Source organism: Triticum dicoccoides, chromosome 4A (assembly GCF_002162155.2).
Source record: "Triticum dicoccoides isolate Atlit2015 ecotype Zavitan chromosome 4A, WEW_v2.0, whole genome shotgun sequence".
In the NCBI taxonomy this organism is placed as follows: domain Eukaryota; kingdom Viridiplantae; phylum Streptophyta; class Magnoliopsida; order Poales; family Poaceae; genus Triticum; species Triticum dicoccoides.
Window position 1 is genome coordinate 330,580,905 of NC_041386.1, and position 18,655 is coordinate 330,599,559.

Below are 18,655 nucleotides of genomic sequence, written 5' to 3' on the forward strand. Positions count from 1 at the left end.
CGCACGACGCGAGCCTCGCTCGTTCACCCGTGGCCTGTCGGCATCGCCCGCTCGCGCCGCCCGCGTCGATCTTCCCCGCTCGTCGCTGCACCTGCTGCTGCAGATGCTGCGTCCCACCGCGCGGACCTCTCCTCCCCCACGCACGCGCACACGGCCGCGGCCTCCTCCCCGTGCCGCGCCTGGAACGGTGCCCCGGCGCGCGCATTCTCCCCTGCCGCCTGAACCGTGCCACCTCCACTCCGTCGCGCCGCGCCACACAGTCACCCCGCCTCTTGCCTCGGCTCCGCCGTGCTAGGACGCGCCGGCGTCGCCCTCGCCTGATGTCGGATTGCCCCGCTCGCTGGTCGCAGCCAGCTTCGCCATGCCCCGCGCGCCCCTGGGCGAGCACCGTAACAGGCGCCCATGCGCCCGCATCCATCGCTTGTTCGGCCGCACCGCTGCCCGTTTGCCCGGGTCCACTATGGCCTCTAGGCCCAATGACATATGGGCCCCGCCCACATAACGTTTTGTAAAAAAAGGAATTAAAAATAAATAAATAATAATAATAAATAAAATTAATAATTAATTAATAATTAATTAATTAACTTAATTAAGTAATTAAAGAATTAATTAAACTAATTAATCATGTTTAATTAATCTAATCAATTAGTTAAGTTAATTAAACCCTAATTAGACTAAGCAGTGTATGACATGCGGGACCCACCTATCAGGTTGATCAGGTCAACTGTTGACGTCATGCTGACGTCATGATGACGTCAGCAAACACTATTCTGGATAATGTTGATTTGATTAATTAAATAAATCCTAAAAATGATTTAAATCTTTTAAAATTAATATAAGATAAACCGTAGCTCGGATGGAAAAACTTTGTACATGAAAGTTGCTCAGAACAACGAGACGAATCCTGATACGCAGCCCGTTCATCCGCCACGCATACCTAACATAACGAACACACAACTTTTCCCCTCCGGTTCATCAGTCCGAAAACGCGAAACAACGGGGATAATTTCCCGGATGTTTTCCACCTTCACCGGTACCACCTCGTACCGCGTTAGGGCACACCTAGCATCGCACTTTGTCATGTCATGCATTTGTTTGCATTATACTTATTGTTTCTTCCCGCTCTTCTCTCGCTAGACATCGAGACCGACGCCGCTGCTACCCAGTACGACTACGGTGTTGACAACCCCTCTCTCTTGCCAGAACAACCAGGCAAGCCCCCCCCCCCTTGATCACCAGATATCGCCTACTGTACTCTCTATACTGCTTGCATTAGAGTAGTGTAGCATGTTACTGCTTCCCGTTAATCCTATCCTGATGCATAGCCTGTCATTGTTGCTACAACAGTTGATACCTTACCTGCAATCCTAAATGCTTAGTATAGGATGCTAGTTTATCATCAGTGGCCATATATTCTTCTCCGTCTGCCATGCTATACTATCGGGCCGTGATCACTCGGGAGTTGATCACGGATATATACTATATACTTTATACATGAAACATGTGGTGACTAAAGATGGGTCAGCTTGTGGAGCACCCGCGAGGGATTCACGGATTGGGGGCTGAAAGGACCTTTTTCCCAACGGCCCTCTGTCTGGATCTTTGTGGCGAAGCGACAGGGCAGGTTGAGACCACCTAGGAGAGAGGTGGGCCTACCCCTAGTCGGCGTTCGCGGTTATTTCAAAATAACACGCTTAACGAGATCTTGGTATTTGATCTGAGTCTGGCTACTTGCCTATACGCACTAACCATCTACGCGGGGACAGTTATGGGCACTCGACATCATGGTATCAGCCGAAGCCTTCGTGACGTCAGCGACTGAGTGGCGCACGCCGGATTGGACTGGAACGCCTGCTAGGCTAGGTCCGCTTCCAGCCGCGTTCGCAACGTGCATGTGTGCAATGGCCGAAGGACCCAGACCCCTGCGCCATAGGATTTAGACCGGCGTGCTGACCTCTCTATTGTGCCTAGGTAGGGCTGCGACGTGTTGATCTTCCGAGGCTGGGCATGACCCAGAAAAGTGTGTCCGGCCAAATGGGATCGAGCGTGTTGGGTTATGTGGTGCACCCCTGCAGGGAAGTTAATCTATTCGAATAGCCGTGATCTTCGGTAATAGGACAACTTGGAGTTGTACCTTGACCTTATGACAACTAGAACCGGGTACTTAATAAAACACACCCTTCCAAGTGCCAGATACAACCGGTGATCGCTCTCTCACAGGGCGACGAGGGGAGGATCATCGGTTAGGATTATGCTATGCGATGCTACTTGGTGAACTTACCATCTACTCTCTTCCCCTGCTGCAAGATGGAGGTTACCAGAAGCGTAGTCTTTGATAGGACTAGCTATCCCCCTCTTATTCAGGCATTCTGCAATTCAGTCCAGATATGATACCCTTATTCCATTTGATACCAATGCATACATATGTAGTGTAGCTCCTTCCTTGCGAGTACTTTGGATGAGTACTCACGTTTGCTTTGCTCCCTCTTTTCCCCCTTTCTATACCCAATTGTCGCGACCAGATGTTGGAGCCCAGGAGCCATACGCCACCGTCGACGACGACTACTACTACTCGGGAGGTGCCTAATACTATGTGCAGCCCGCTGACGACGACCAGGAGTAGTTTAGAAGGATCCCAGGCAGGAGGCCTGTGCCTCTTTCGATCTGTATCCCAGTTTGTGCTAGCCTTCTTAAGGAAAACTTGTTTAACTTATGTCTGTACTCAGATATTGTTGCTTCCGCTGACTCATCTATGATCGAGCTCTTGTATTCGAGCCCTCGAGGCCCTGGCTTGTAATATGATGCTTGTATGACTTATTTTATTTGTAGAGTTGTGTTGTGATATCTTCCCGTGAGTCCCTGATCTTGATCGTACACGTTTGCGTGTATGATTAGTGTACGATTGAATCAGGGGCGTCACAAGTTGGTATCAGAGCCGACTGCCTGTAGGAATCCCCCTTTCCAACTCCTTGGCCTAAGTTGAGTCTAGTCATTGCTAAACTTTTACTAACATGGCTGTGTGGCTTACAGGCCCACGTCGCCATTGGGTGGTATTAGGATCTTTTATTCCTCGTCTTTACTCTGGGACTCTGATCTCTCTTCTATTCGGGTTAAAATGATTTTACTAAATCTGACTCTAGGTTCTCGTAACTACTTCCCCCGGAGAGCCCCTTATCATAGATGATCGCCTACCGCACCAGAAGATTTCGAAGTTACTCTCCGATACTCTTTTGAGACTTTGTGCCCATTGCTTTTGTAATTCCCTACCACTGATATATCGTTACCGATAACTACATACACTTGCCTTTTCAATCCCATGGATCTTGTTATTACAAGATACCCTGAAAATTCTCTCTATTGTTCCGAGAATACTTTGTGCCTACTGCCTTGCAGATCATTACCCACATGAACACCCCTACGGATAATTCCTCGCACATACCGAGTATCCACCCATCCCTGGTTGTTTATGTGTTTCACTAAGGTCTTCGAAATAGTATTCGATCTTCCGTAAATCCTTAGCAGCTTATTGCTCTTGAAATTCTTCCTTACTTGCATTATGGTTAATCCCATAAGTATAGTAATCTTATTGGCAGCCTTTGACACTATCATTTTGAGTCCATTGATTCAAAATATTGCGAATGCTCGCAATCCTCAATCAGATCCTAGAATTCATCCTTTCGGCTCAGACATCATTTTAAACATGAGCTGGATCTCGACCAATCAAATTGTTGTCAATTTTACCCCTAAGCTTACTCAACCTATTCGTCCTTAATCGAAGCGTTTGCTTCTGATCCTTTGATTTGGAAACCATAATTGTTTTACATGTGAGCTTTGAATTAGTCAGTTGCTTCTATAATCCATTGCCTTCGCATTGTTTCTTCCGCTGGTTGTGTGCTGATACTCACATCAGCTCTGTTATGGACCGACAGATCCTTTAATGGATTTTATCCGACAACGTCCTTCATATTCAATAACTTTGTGAGCCTTCCCTCGGATACATAATGCCTTTGGTAAATTGTATCCTCTACTTTCTCAACCTTGCTCTGCTTGCGAGCTTGAGTTATTTACTTCTAAAATTTGTAGTATATGTTCCTAAGATACCCGATGGGTTGGACCAATGCCTTCCCTAATCTGTGCAAACCTGAGAGTTTTCACGAGTCATATTCTTTTGGTGATTTACCAGATAAAATTTACTACGACTTCATCAAAAATGAGAAGTGAATGAAAGGGTATGCATTGGATAAGTGGGAGTTGACCTTGAACCTTGCGTTCATGCCCATGGACACGATGTAGATCTTATCATTAAAGCTTCTCTTAAATTAATTATTCCTTTGGTATAAGTTCATCTTATATCTGGGATCTGGCCTTTTGCAATCGTGGTTCCGACCATGTTCTCCTTTAAATACCATTTCTCGTGCAAGTTTAAGCACTTTTCTTCTGCGAAGTAATACCCAGTCCAACCTCTACTTTGATTTGTCGTCGAGTATTACCCCCTGGTATCTCGAGATTAACACGGAACTGCATAATTTCTTATGGGTTCTCCATCAGGTACTACATTCTCACTGATTCCAATTTTTTCACGGGCTCTGAGTCATTAAACACTCAAGGACACCGATAACTGAATCGAGTCCGCATCGCGATTAAACAACTGTTAGTAATCTTCTTTACTTACGAGTTTGCACTCGATTACGTCATTTCTAGCCTGATCGGCTATATCACTATTGTGCTGATTTTAACTATGCTACCTGGTCCTTATTCCTGGAGCATAATTTTCGACGATGAGCTAAGCTTACGTCGATCTTCCTCATCATATCTTTTCACCTTGAATATCAAGCTTGGTTTTGAGTTTGTGTCGTACCCTTGGTTCCAATAACCTTTCGCTTCACCATTCCTTTGACTTGATGTCATCGCCGATCGATTACATCTTAAAATCTCTCGACAAATGTGTCGTGATCATCATAAACATTTCAAGCTCTTCCAAGATATCTGTTGAATTCTTCATGGGAAGTACCATCCTTGCCCTCGATGAATTGTGTTATCATTGACAACTTTATTGCCTTCCCTCCAACACAAACTTGTTCGTGTTCATTGTTATACCTTGAGTTCTTGCTATCCAACATTTGTTCTTCTTTACCTTGGAGTATTACCATCTATTATATCTAGGATGTCGTGCTTAGCACACCCAGCCGGAGGCCCTATGGTTATAGATTCCTTTTCAGCAAGGTTATCCATTCTTCCATGAGGAAATTGTAAGACTTATTCTACAAGTTATTCCTGATGGATCCTTTGTGTTTCCAAAGTCTGACCCTTGCTTGAAGACCATGTCAATGCTATCTCGAATCATATATATGTACTCCGATTTTCAACAAAATCATTTGAAGCCCAGTGCTAAATGTTTCCTGCTCAATTATCCAAACACCGCTGTATGGATAATGTCATGAAAATTCTCTCCCGTACCTAAAGAGTTTTCTACAATATATCCTGTCATGGATATCATGATCTGCTTGTCCTTGTGTCGGGGAGGCTGATTCCACCAACACCTATGGGGACAGGGCCCCTTTCGGTTCGGTGAGGGCGGAGGCCGCACAAAGAGCGGATCGAGGCGGTACACGCGAGCGGTTTTTACCCAGCTTCTGGCCGCACGGATGCGTAAAACCCTACTGCTGCTTGTTTGTGTATATTGGATTCTTGCTCAGGAGCGATGGACGCTGCCAGACTGAGCGTGAGAGTGTTCCTGGTGCTTCCGAATGAGCCGAGCCGGCCGAACCTCCCAACCCCTTCTACGTTGCGCCTGGGCCTCCTTTTATACTTTCATGGAGTCACCGACAGGGGGCAACGTAGACAAGAAGGGTAAAAATGGAAAAGGATGCGGTAGGTGCAGCTACCGCTACTGTGGATACAGTGCACCCTACCTAACTCTGACGGCAGGGGACAAGGGCATTAAATGCCTGTCTGAGTTGCCTAAACAGTGCAAAAAGTGACCGTTAGGAGCGCCACCGTTTGCCACGATGACCTTCTCTTCATCTCCGCTTGCCACCGCGCACCCCTAGCTGCACAGCCTCCTGCCACATGTGCTTGGGAGAGTCCTAGAGCGACACGTTAGCAGGTGTGCTGGAGCGCGGGCATGAAGTGGGAGTTTCCCGCGGCAAGCTCCTTGCCGTGGTCGTCGTCTTGTCGTGTTTGGGAGCTTGTCGCTCACCGGGCCTTGCCGGGACGCAGGGCGCGTCGCGGCAAGCTTTCTTGGTATGCCTTGAGTGGCCTTCCCAGCAAGCTCCTTTTGCCGGGGTCTTGTCTCTTCCCGGCAAGCTCCTCTTGCCGGGGCCTGGGTTGGCCTTCCCGGCAAGCTCCTCTTGCCGGGGCCTTGGTTTGAGTACTTTGTTCTTGAATGGTCTTTAAGGGAACCACGGAGGGTCTTGGCGGTCACCCGGCAAACCTTGCCGCGGGATGCTGCGACTGCCCGTGCACGAGTTCGGGATACTAGGGTACCCCTACTCTAGTACACCGACAGGAGCCCCCGGGCCTGGGCCATACACGGTGCCGAGCGCTGTTGGGCCAGGCCCAAAACAGTGCACGGGCACGCGCGGCCTAGGTCACGCCGCATATCTCTCCGCTCCCACCGCGCACGCCCAGAACGGCACGCGTCAAATGCGGCGTCGTGGGTGACGTGGGCGGCGTGCGCGGGGCTAAGCCCCTCGAGCATGCGTCAGGCCACGATGATGGGGACGGTTCACGCCCTCCTCCCTGAACGGAGGTAGGCGTGGGGGCGTGGTGCATTTACTGGACGGGGCCGGTGCGCGGTTTTCGGGACGCCCACTCCCCGCGATCACGGGGCGGAGTGAGGCCGCCTCACCCGTCGCCTTGGTTCTGCATCTCCGCCATGCGGCTCCCATGCGCTTGGGGTCGCGGACGGTGGAAGTGGGAAACTGGGCCGTCGCGAGCAGAGGCAGCGGGTTGGCCTCGACTCCCTGCTCTTCCCGTGCCTTGATTCGCTGAGCGGGGCGGCCGAGCCCCCACCTCGCTCCTTTATAAAGAGCGGGAGGGGAGCGCAGAAACCCGCACTCTCTCATCTCCTCCTTTCTTCAGCTTCTGCTCCCCTTTCTCTCATCCGCCATGGAGAAAGGGAACCCAGGCCCTTCATCGGTGGCGGCGAGGGTCGCCGCCAGACAGCGCATCTCTCCCTCTCCCATGCCCGTGGTGGCGGAGCCATCCACAAGGGGAAGAGGGAGGGGGCGAGGTCGCGGACGAGGTCGAGGACGAGGTCGAGGCGATCGGGGAAGAGGCGGGCGGGGCGACGCGTCAGCTTCACCTCCGCCGGCGGCTCCTCCCCCCACGGCGGTCCATATAGGGGACGACCCTTGCGAGTTCTTCGTCAGGTTGCGCCGGGCACCTCGTCGTCGCCTTCGGCTTCCAGCTCCGTTTGCGCGCGCGATGGAGTTGGACCCGCCCGAGACACTGAGACTGCACATGAGGGGCTGTGGGATCAGCGGCACGCGAGTCCGCGTTGTATTCCCAGCCCCCAAGGTGATGTATCTTGATCGAGGGTGGAAGACGTTCGCCTGCATCCACATCTTGATGGAGGGGTTTACCCTCCATTTTAAGTTGATGGAGGGCGATCTCCTCTCCGTCAAGGTCTTCAGGTGCTTCGGCACTCGGGCGAAGTGCTGCGTGGACAGCTCCTCCGACAGCGAAGGCTCCTCCTCGAGCGAGAGCGACGAGGAGGAGAGCGACAGCAACGACGAGGGTAGCGGGCGGCGGGGTGGCGGGTCCGACTAGGCGTCGGGCGCCGCTTCGCGCGGCACCAGCGGCCCCATCATCCGTGTCGCCGGCTCCTTGAACTCCCCGGGGTCGTCTCCTTGGGAGGCTGGCGTAGAGAGGCTGCGGAAGGGGAAGAGGGCTGGCGACAAGGCCGTCAGGTCGGAGTACGAGGGCGTGGTGCCCTCGACAGCGTGCTGACGTCCTGCCGCCCCGTCTTCGAGCCCCGCTTCCAGCGCCGCCATCGCCGTCCAGCCTTCGGACGGCCCCCGGGATGTTCTCTTGGTGTCTTCTGGCACCCGTAGCTTGCCTAGGCGCTCCTTTTTGCCCTTTTTGCCTCCTTGACCTGCCTCCTAAAGAGAGGGACAGGAAATGGATTACGGGCATCTTATCTTTTTAATTTGTAAGCCTTCGGGCCTTAGCTGTATCTAAAACTTGTAATCCTCTCTTTCATGTTTTTCATCCTCTATGGACTGTACTTGAGTGGGATGTTTTTTAATGAAAAAGGGGATGCTTGCCGGGTTATTTGTCTCGTGAGTTGAACCCACGCCAAGGAGCAAATCCTAGGTGTCCCTCGGACAGACATTTCATCTCCCGGCAGCAAGCCCTGCCGCCTTCCCACGTCGCTCGACCTTTCTCACGCCTTTGACGGAGGCGGGAACGAGGTGGGTGCGGTCTCCTCGTTTCATCCCTTTGCTGCCGCGACTACGACCAAACTTGGCCCCGGAAACGAGCCCCAGGGCCTAGAGTTGAGGGAGCACGGCAGTTTTCGGGAAGAAACGCGGTTTCACATTCCCCAGTCCATAAGAGGATGCATGATGAGGGATGAAAGACTTATCTGATCTTGCAGCCCCCGGCAACTCTGGTTTGCCGTGGACGATTCTTGGCACTCGTAGCCCCCAGCGATACTGGCTTGCCGGGGCCCAGGTGCCGTCCATTTTCTTCTTCTCTTGTCGCCGCCAGTCATGTCATGGGGACACTTTAATAGAGGCGCGACAAGTTATTTTTGTAATATAACTCTATCTTAGGCAAAAAATTGATGTGTTACTTCCTTTACTCGACTCTTGGCTTTGTATGGTTCTGCCCTACGCTTTCTAGGGAAACTTGCCGGCACAGGTACCCTTGCCGCGAGCGCCGAGTGCGGAACTTCAGCAGCCTGCTGGCGGGGTCGCTACCGACAAGCAACCTTGTCGCAACTAGTTGCAGCTCACTTAAGTTGTTGAGCGGACTCGAAACAAAGTAAGGGCGCTAGCGGCTCACTTAAGTTGCTGAGCGGACTCAAAGCAAAGTAAGGGCGCTAGCAGCTCAGTTAAGTTGTTGAGCGGACTCGAAACAAAGTAAAGGCGCAACTAGCTACGATTTGGTTCCTCCGCGCACAGGTTTTCCATACAAAGCACGGCCGTTCAAGGAAAATAACTCAAAAACTTAAAAAACTGATTGCTCAAGCTTTAGCAACTTAGCTTTTTTTTGTCGTCTGCTTCCCGGCAAGGAGAAACTTTCTTGAACGGCCTGGTCCACACCATTATCTTCTCCTTCCCCCCGGTAAACCTTGTGGGCGAGGGAACCTTCCCTCTTTTGAGAAAGAAACAGAGAAATAAAGTAATGATATGGAGCCTTGGGCTCGTTATTGCTTACCGGGGTCTAGTGCTGCACAAAGTGTCAGATAACATATGTGAAAAAGGATTATAGCATAAAAAACTTACAAGATGTGCGGGGCACATGAGCTTTACTGGTGCACGGGGTCTGCGCCCGGCTTTGTACGAAGGATTACATGCAACAGCGGCAAGACTTGTACAAAAGGTGGTTGCCGGAAAAGCTTCCGGCAACCGCGCCTTACGGGTAAAACTTACGAAGATGTTCAATGTTCCAGGAGTTGCTCACCGGAATGCCATCTTCGGTCTCAAGGCGGACAGCGCCGGGCCTAGTGACTCATTTCACCCGATAAGGGCCTTCCCACTTCGGCGTCAACTTGTTGGAATTCTTGGCGGATTGAACACGCCGAAGAACAAGGTTGCCTTCCTCGAAGCTTCTGGCCTTAACTTTGCGGCTATGGTAGCGACGCAAAGCTTGCTGGTAGCGAGCGGCTCGCACATCAGCCTGAAGACGGTCTTCCTCAAGGAGCAGCGCGTTATCTTGTCGCAGCTGCTCTTGCTCGAGCTCATCATAAGCGAGCACTCAAGGTGACCCGTAAACGAGTTCCGTGGGGAGAACTGCCTCCGCTCCATAGACTAGAGCAAAGGGTGTCTGGCCAGTGGCTCGATTTGGCGTCGTCCTAATCGACCAAAGAACCACCGGCAGCTCCTCGATCCAGTTTCTTCCGCACTTGTGCAGCTTGTCGAAAGTTCTGGTCTTGAGGCCTCGCAGCACTTCAGCGTTTGCCCTCTCCGCTTGACCGTTGCTTCTCGGGTGAGCAACAGAAGCGAAGCAGACCTTGGCGCCAAGATCTTGGACATACTGCATGAAGGTGCGGCTCGTAAATTGCGTGCCGTTGTCGGGGATGATCCTGTTAGGAACCCCGAAATGGCAAACAATCGACCTGAAGAACTTGACTGCTGACTGTGCTGTCACCTTCCTCACTGGTTCCACTTCCGGCAACTTTGTGAACTTGTCGATTGCAACGTACAAGAACTCAAAGCCCCCAACGGCTCGGGGGAAGGGGCCGAGGATGTCGAGCCCCCAGACCGAAAATGGCCAGGATAAAGGGATCGTCTGGAGAGCTTGACCTGGCTGGTGTATCTGCTTGGAATGGAACTGGCACGCTTCACACTCGGTTACTTGTGCAGTTGCATCCTGGAGGGCTGTCGGCCAGAAGAAGCCTTGTCGGAATGATTTGCCGACAAGTGCTCTTGCGCCAATGTGGTGACCACATATGCCTCCATGTATCTCTGCCAACAGCTGTTGTCCATCTTCCCGGCGAATACACTTCAATTTCACACCGTTGAGTCTTATTCTGTACAGTGTGTTGTCGACAAACTTGTACATACTTGACTGTCGGGCTACTCTTTCCGCTTCTTCTTGCTCTTCGGGAAGCTCTCCTGTTTGAAGGAAACGGACAATCTGCTGCGCCCATGCTGCTGCTTGTGGCTCGACAACAAGGACTAAAGGCGTATCTGTTGCTACGGGAACATCCGCTTCTACGGCAAGAACCTGCGGTTCGGCCGGAGCGTGATATTCCCCGGCAAGCTTGCCGGAGCAAAACTTGTCGGGAGCGTTTGCTTCAACGGAACAAACCAAGAGGTTCGCCGGAGCAGACTGCTCCTCAGCACTCTTGGCGTCGATCTTGGGGACCTTCTTGGCGGCGGCTTCGGGAAGCTCTGCCGGAAAGTAGTCACCAAAAACCAACTTCCTCTTCTTATTCTGTCCAGTTGATGGTGTCACGGATGGTTGAGTCAGCTGGAGCACAAAAATCCCTGGTTCCACAGGTAACTTTAGTGCTGCGCACTTTGACATGCCATCAGCAATGTCATTCTGAGCTCGTGGAACGTGTTCCATTTGCAGGCCGTCAAAGTGTTCTTCTAGCTTTCTCACTTCATCAACATAAGCTTCCATCAATGGAATCTGGTAGTTCTTGTTCACTTGGCGGACGACAAGCTGCGAGTCACCCCTTACAATGAGTTTCTTGATCCCAAGGTCGGCTGCGATTCTGAGGCCGGCAAGCAAACCCTCATACTCTGCAGTATTGTTCGTTGCTTGCTCCTTGGGAAAGTGCATCTGGACTACGTACTTGAGGTGCTCTCCGGTGGGTGCGATAAGCAACACGCCAGCACCGGCGCCTTGTAGCGAGAAGGCACCATCAAAGTACATCAGCCACTCTTTGCTTGTCTCCTTGACGGGGATGCTCGTCTCTGGAATTTCTTCATCTGGAGTTGGCGTCCACTCTGCTATGAACTCTGCCAATGCCCTGCTTTGGATCGTTGCAGTGCTCTCAAACTTGAGGCCAAAGCTTGACAGTTCCAATGCCCACTCGACAATCCTGCCTGTTGCTTCTGGATTCTGCAGTATCCTCTTCAGCGGAAAGCGAGTGACAACTGTTATCTCATGTGCCTGGAAGTAATGGCGCAGCTTTCTCGAGGCCATGAGGAGGCTGAAAAGCAATTTTTGCACACCAGAGTACCTCGACCTAGCCCCCTGGAGAAGGGAGCTGACAAAGTAAACTGGGCGCTGCACCATCTTCTTCTGCACCTCCTTGCACGTCTGCGCAGATTCAACTTTGTCGGGGCCAGAGCTTGTCGGAGAAGCCCCCTGCTTGTCGCTGGATTCACTTGTCGCGGTCGCTGGCTCATCATCCGCCTCCCTCTCTGTTACTAACGCAGCACTAACCACTTGATTGGTTGCTGCCAGATATAGCAGCAACTTCTCTTGTGGCTTAGGTGCGACAAGTATTGGAGTGGAGGACAGGTACCTCTTCAAGTCCTGCAGCGCGGCCTCCGCTTCCGGAGTCCATTTCATTGGACCTGCCTTTTTCAATATTTTGAAAAACGACAGGGCGCGCTCAGCAGACTTAGAGATAAACCTGCTGAGAGCAGCCACGCAACCGGCAAGCCTTCGCACATCCTTGACGCGCTTCGGTGTTTCAATCTGCTCGATGGCCTTGATCTTGTCGGGGTTGGCTTCAATTCCCCGCTGAGACACAAAGAACCCGAGAAGCTTGCCGGAAGGGACTCCAAACACGCACTTCTCGGGGTTGAGCTTGAGGTTGATCTTGCGCAGATTTGCAAAAGTTTCTTCTAAATCTTGGATCAGGGTAGCCTTGTCCTTGCTCTTGACCACTATATCATCCATGTAGGCTTCCATATTTCTGTGTATCTGTGTCTCAAAAGTGACATGGACTACCCTTGCAAATGTTGAACCAGCATTCCTCAACCCAAAGGGCATCCGTATAAAACAGTATGTGCCGCAAGGGGTGATAAATGCGGTTTTTTCCTCATCTTCTTCTGCCATGAAGATCTGATGGTATCCTGAGTATGCATCAAGAAATGAAAGCAAATCACATCCAGCTGTGGAGTCAACAATCTGGTCAATGCGCGGCAAGGGAAATGGATCTTTGGGACAAGCTTTATTGACATCAGTGAAGTCTATACAAAGCCTCCATTTCCCGTTCGCCTTGCGCACGACTACAGGATTGGCCAACCACGTGGGATGGAGCACTCCTCTGACAAGGCCTGCTGCTTCCAATTTCCTGATCTCTTCTGCAATGAACTCTTGGCGCTCCACCGCTTGCTTCCTGACTCTCTGCTTGACGGGCCGCGCATGAGGACAGACGGCAAGGTGGTGCTTGATTACTTTCCTGGGAACACTGGGGATATCAGACGGTTGCCATGCAAACACGTCGACATTCGCCCGCAGGAAAGCAACGAGCACGCTTTCCTATTTGGGGTCAAGCGTGGCACTGATGGTGAAGGTACCACCAGTGCCGTCCTTCTTGGCGGGCACCTTCTTGGTCTCGGGTGGAGCTGCCATCGTATTCTTGCACTTGCCGGTGGAGCTCGATGGTGCGTCCTCGACGGTAGCGCAGCACTCCGAAGAGGTGCGCTTGCCGGAGTGGGCATCAGAGCTCTTGCCGGACTTTGTCTTCTTCTTCCCCCCGGGAGCTTCAGCGGCAAGTATGTTGTGATCAGCTGCGGCTGCTGCTTCCCGGTAGATTTTGTCGGTGCAGATAAGGGCATCCTTCTTGTCGCCGGGGACAGAGATGACACTTATCGGACCTGGCATCTTGAGCATGTTGTATGCATAGTGAGAGGCTGCCATAAACTTGGCGAGCGCTGGACGGCCAAGGATCCCATTGTAGGGTAATGGAAAATCGGCAACGTCAAATGTGACCCTCTCAGTTCTGAAGTTCATCTCGCTGCCAAATGTGACCGGCAGCGTGATCTTTCCCTTCGGCTTGCTTCTTCCCGGGCTGATTCCTTGGAATGTGCCGGTCTCCTCGAGCTCGCTATCAGGGATCTGGAGTTTCTGAAGGACCACAGAGGAGATCAGATTCAAGCCGGCCCCGCCGTCAACTAGCATCTTCGTGACCTTGAGGTTGCGGATAGTTGGTGAGACCAACATCGGCAAGCACCCGACCGCAGTTACGCGATCAGGGTGATCCTTAATGTCGAAGATGATAGGCGTGCTGGACCATTTCAGAGGCTTGTGTGACTCTATGGATGGCTCTGCTGCATTCACTTCTCGCATCCACTGCTTGAGTTGGCGGTGCGAAGTATACAGAGAAGCACCACCGTCAACGCACAGGACCTCTGTGGCTTTCTGAAATTCCCGCTCATCGGCCTCATCATCATCCATGTCTTCATCGTCATCGTCATCTTCATCCTTGTCGCGGCCGCGGGGAGGCCTATCTCCTTGCCGCTGCTTGATCTTGCCGCGGCGTCCCCCTCGGCCGGGACGTTTCTTGCCGGATACACCAGTTCCTTCCTGGGCCTTCTCCTTGTCGCGCCGCTCGTACTCAGCTTTCTGTTGCTCAACAAGCTGTTCAACTTTCTTGCAATTCTGGAGATCGTGGCCCTTGGTGCGGTGAATCTTACAATACTTCTTGCCGGAGCTGACCTGCTTGTCGGCGGCCGCCACAGGCTGGGCCTCCTTGTCGGAGCCACCAGCTTTAGCTTCCTTGGCGCCACCTCCGTTGCCGGACTGCTCGACAGCTAGCACTTCCTTGCCCTTCCTCCTTCTGTTGTTCCGCCGCCGGCCTTTCTTTGCCGGGGCGGCATCCTCACTGTCAGATCCTCCTGCTCCTACATCCTCTCCGGGGAGCCTCCTCCCCTCTTCAGCGCGTGCACACTTGTCGGCCAGGGCGTAAAGCTCGCTGACGTCTCTGATCTTACACATCGCCATCTCCTCCCTCATCCTTCGGTTTCGCACGTTCTGATGGAACGCGCTGATGATCGCGGCGGGGTGGACGTCTGGGATGTTGTGTTGTACACGGCTGAATCACTGAATGTACTTGCGCAGTGGCTCTCCTTCCTTCTGGGCGAGCAGATGAAGATCGCTTTCTTGGCCATGTGGCTTGTGGCCGCCTGTAAAGGCGCCGACAAACTGATGGCACAGATCAGCCCAGGAGGATATGGAGTTGTCCGGCAAGTGCATGAGCCAGGATCTGACATTGGGCTTGAGTACCAGCGGGAAGTAGTTGGCAAGGATCTTGTCGTCCCGTCCCCCGGCAGCCTGCACCGCGATGGTGTAGATGCTGAGAAACTCCGACGGATGCGTCTTGCCGTCGTACTTCTCTGGTACGTCTGGTTTGAAATTCTTTGTGCTGGGCCACTGGACATGCCGCAGCTCACGGGTGAACGCAGGACAACCTACCGCGTACGGCAGATCGCCTGGTTCCCCTGGCGCATGCATGTCAATAGAGGGCCCAGCGCGCTTGTCGGATTGACGTCGCGCTTCTCTTTGGCGCTCGATGCGGGTTCGAGCGTCTTCTTGTTGTCGTTCATGGAGAACTTGGCGCTGGTCGCGACGAGCTCGTGGGTCCGACGACGCGGTGGAGCCGCTGTCGGGGTGGACCCGGCGAGTCGGCGACTTTGGCCTTCGTAGTGGAGACTGCATGGAAGTCGCACCTCCCCCGGTCTTGTTGCCATCGGCTTGCGACCGGCTGTCCTGCCGCGGCAGCGAGGTGCTTGGTTGCCGCGCAGTGTCGCCGTTGGCGAAACCGATGAGGCTCTGGATAGTGGCCCTCCATTCGTCGGTCTTGTCCGCCGTCGGAGGGTAATCCAGGAGTAGCTGGGCCCGCGCCAAGGCTTCCGCCGGCGTGGTGGGCGGCAGAGGTGAACGGTGCGACGAGCGGGACATGCTCGGACTCCTAACCAAGTTAGAAGGAGCAGTGTCCCGTCCAGGCGACCGCACCTCGCTGGGGCCAGCATGCTGGCGTGCAGGCTGGTCTTGAACGCCACGCGAACCACCAACTTGATCTTGGGCCAGCGGACGTATGGTGCTGCGAACGCTATGACGCTGCTGGTCCCGCCCTTCCTGAGATGGGCGCGGTGGGCGTATGGACGCCGAGGTCTGCGCGGCCTTGTCCTTGGACTTGGCAACGCTGTGGGCACCCTCGTCGATGTCCATTCTTCCGCCGGCGTCCACTCCACCGTCCGCCTGCTCCGGAGGTGGTGGAAGCGACGCAGACGGGGCTGTTGCCCCTGAAGCCTTCTTCTTCGGTGGCATGTCGGGGAAGACGATGAAGATTTAGCTCGCGTGCACGCCGGATCGGGTTCGCACGATCTCGACGCCCCCTACCTGGCGCGCCGGAGATGTCGGGGAGGCTGATTCCACAAACACCTATGGGGACAGGGCCCCTTTCGGTTCGGTGAGGGCGGAGGCCGCACAAAGAGCGGATCGAGGCGGTACACGCGAGCGGTTTTTACCCAGCTTCGGGCCGCACGGATGCGTAAAACCCTACTGCTGCTTGTTTGTGTATATTGGATTCTTGCTCAGGAGCGATGGACGCTGCCAGACTGAGCGTGAGAGTGTTCCTGGTGCTTCCGAATGAGCCGAGCCGGCCGAACCTCCCAACCCCTTCTACGTTGCGCCTGGGCCTCCTTTTATACTTTCAAGGGGTCACCGACAGGGGGCAACGTAGACAAGAAGGGTAAAAATGGAAAAGGATGCGGTAGGTGCAGCTACCGCTACTGTGGATACAGTGCACCCTACCTAACTCTGACGGCAGGGGACAAGGGCATTAAATGCCTGTCTGAGTTGCCTAAACAGTGCAAAAAGTGACCGTTAGGAGCACCACCGTTTGCCACGATGACCTTCTCTTCATCTCCACTTGCCACCGCGCACCCCTAGCTGCACAGCCTCCTGCCACGTGTGCTTGGGAGAGTCCTAGAGCGACACGTTAGCAGGTGTGCTGGAGCGCGGGCACGAAGTGGGAGTTTCCCGCGGCAAGCTCCTTGCTGTGGTCGTCGTCTTGTCGTGTTTGGGAGCTTGTCGCTCACCGGGCCTTGCCGGGACGCAGGGCGCGTCGCGGCAAGCTTTCTTGGTATGCCTTGAGTGGCCTTCCCGGCAAGCTCCTCTTGCAGGGGTCTTGTCTCTTCCCGGCAAGCTCCTCTTGCCGGGGCCTGGGTTGGCCTTCCCGGCAAGCTCCTCTTGCCGGGGCCTGGGTTGGCCTTCCCGGCAAGCTCCTCTTGCCGGGGCCTTGGTTTGAGTACTTTGTTCTTGAATGGTCTTTAAGGGAACCATGGAGGGTCTTGGCGGTCACCCGACAAGCCTTGCCACGGGACGCTGCGACTACCCGTGCACGAGTTCGGGATACTAGGGTACCCCTACTCTAGTACACCGACACCTTGGGAAGGATATACCCTTGAAATATGTGTTTGAACACATTTTCCTTTCCATTGTTCTATTTAATCTAATAATCACATTTTCCTTTCCATTGCTTTGTTTAATCTTCTTGAGGTTTATATGATCTAAGCAGTAATAAGTCACTACTTTTGTAAACACCTCGGAGTACAACTCTGTCAGTAAGAACCTATTACTATTGTTGATGACATTCTAGTAACCCCCGATGGACGAGAACTTTGCTATTGGTCCGCCTCATTTCAGCGAGCAGGAAAATGGTTCTCTTCGTCCCTCGCCCTTGGTACCAACGTTGTTGCCGACATAACTGATAGGCTGCCCTCTGACCTGTCTTGCTATCATGACCGTACAAGATGTCATTGCTCCTCCTACTTTTAACCCACATGGTGGGCCCATAACCCACAGTTCCATAGGATCGAAACCTGACTCTCTTGTACAACCCTATTCCCGAAGTTATTCCTCGCGCGTGGCCTCGTATGTAATTCGCGGGTCACCGTCCTAGTGATCTATTCTGGTAACAGACGCAATATTCAATCTCGTTGCTTTGGACCCCTTTCGCATGTTGTTTCAGACATCGAACGATTGCCTATCTGTTTGAAACTTCTCATGGTACCTTCTTACTTTACTCTCGATATTTTCTTAAGTATCTATTCGAGAGTTACTTTCTACCACATCCCCTGAGTTATTTGCCAGATAGCCAACTTTGTAAGGTCCGTTCTTCCGAAGATACCCATTATCCTTCTTTGTAAGTACGATGGAACCCCCGAAGAAAGGGATGAAGACTTCATCGTGATTCCCTGAAGCAGAGGAATGAAGACAGCAACACAATGGATCGATCTCTTCGAGATGAGCAACCAAGACCGAGGACACCCGTTAAAAATTTAGTAACCAGAACTTTCCCCCTTACCCCCCTCTTAAATCTAGGGACGAGATTTCTTGTAGTGGAGGAGAATTGTGACGCCCAGATAATTAGGCTACAGAAAAACTCTGCTAATGATGCCAGGTCACCTCCGTTTCTGTTACTAATCCCTCGTTAGTTCAAAAACCGATTCAACATTCAAATTCCAAATGTGGCATACAAATAAAGTTTTCAAACAATAAAACAAAATTGTTCGGTTTGTCCCAAATAATTCATAAGCAATATTGGTGGATAAACCAAGTCCTTATAAAAAGTTTAAATGCACTTAACTAGATAAAACGGTAGCAAAACAATTAATTGGGTGCTTTTAAATTAGTAAACAAATGCTAAACTAGTTGATGTAGTCACCAAACTTTTGAGGGCCGTGGGTTATTCAGAGACATTAATTTAGGAGCTATTGTCATACTTTACAAAACTAAAGAAATTAAAAGTAAAATAAAACAAAAAAGGAAAAATAAAAAAAGGAAAATGCAAAACAGAAACAGAAAATAAAATAAGAGGCCACTCCCCCTCTCTGGGCCACGGCCTAGCTGGCCTCTGGGCCAATGAGGCCGCGATGCCAGCCCACGCCCCCCCACTCTCTCTCGCCTACAAGTCCAGTCCCCCCCGAACCCTAACCGCACCCACGACCCCCACTCCACCCCACTCGCCCCACTCCCTCCCCTGATTCCCCTGGATCGGGACCGATCCCCT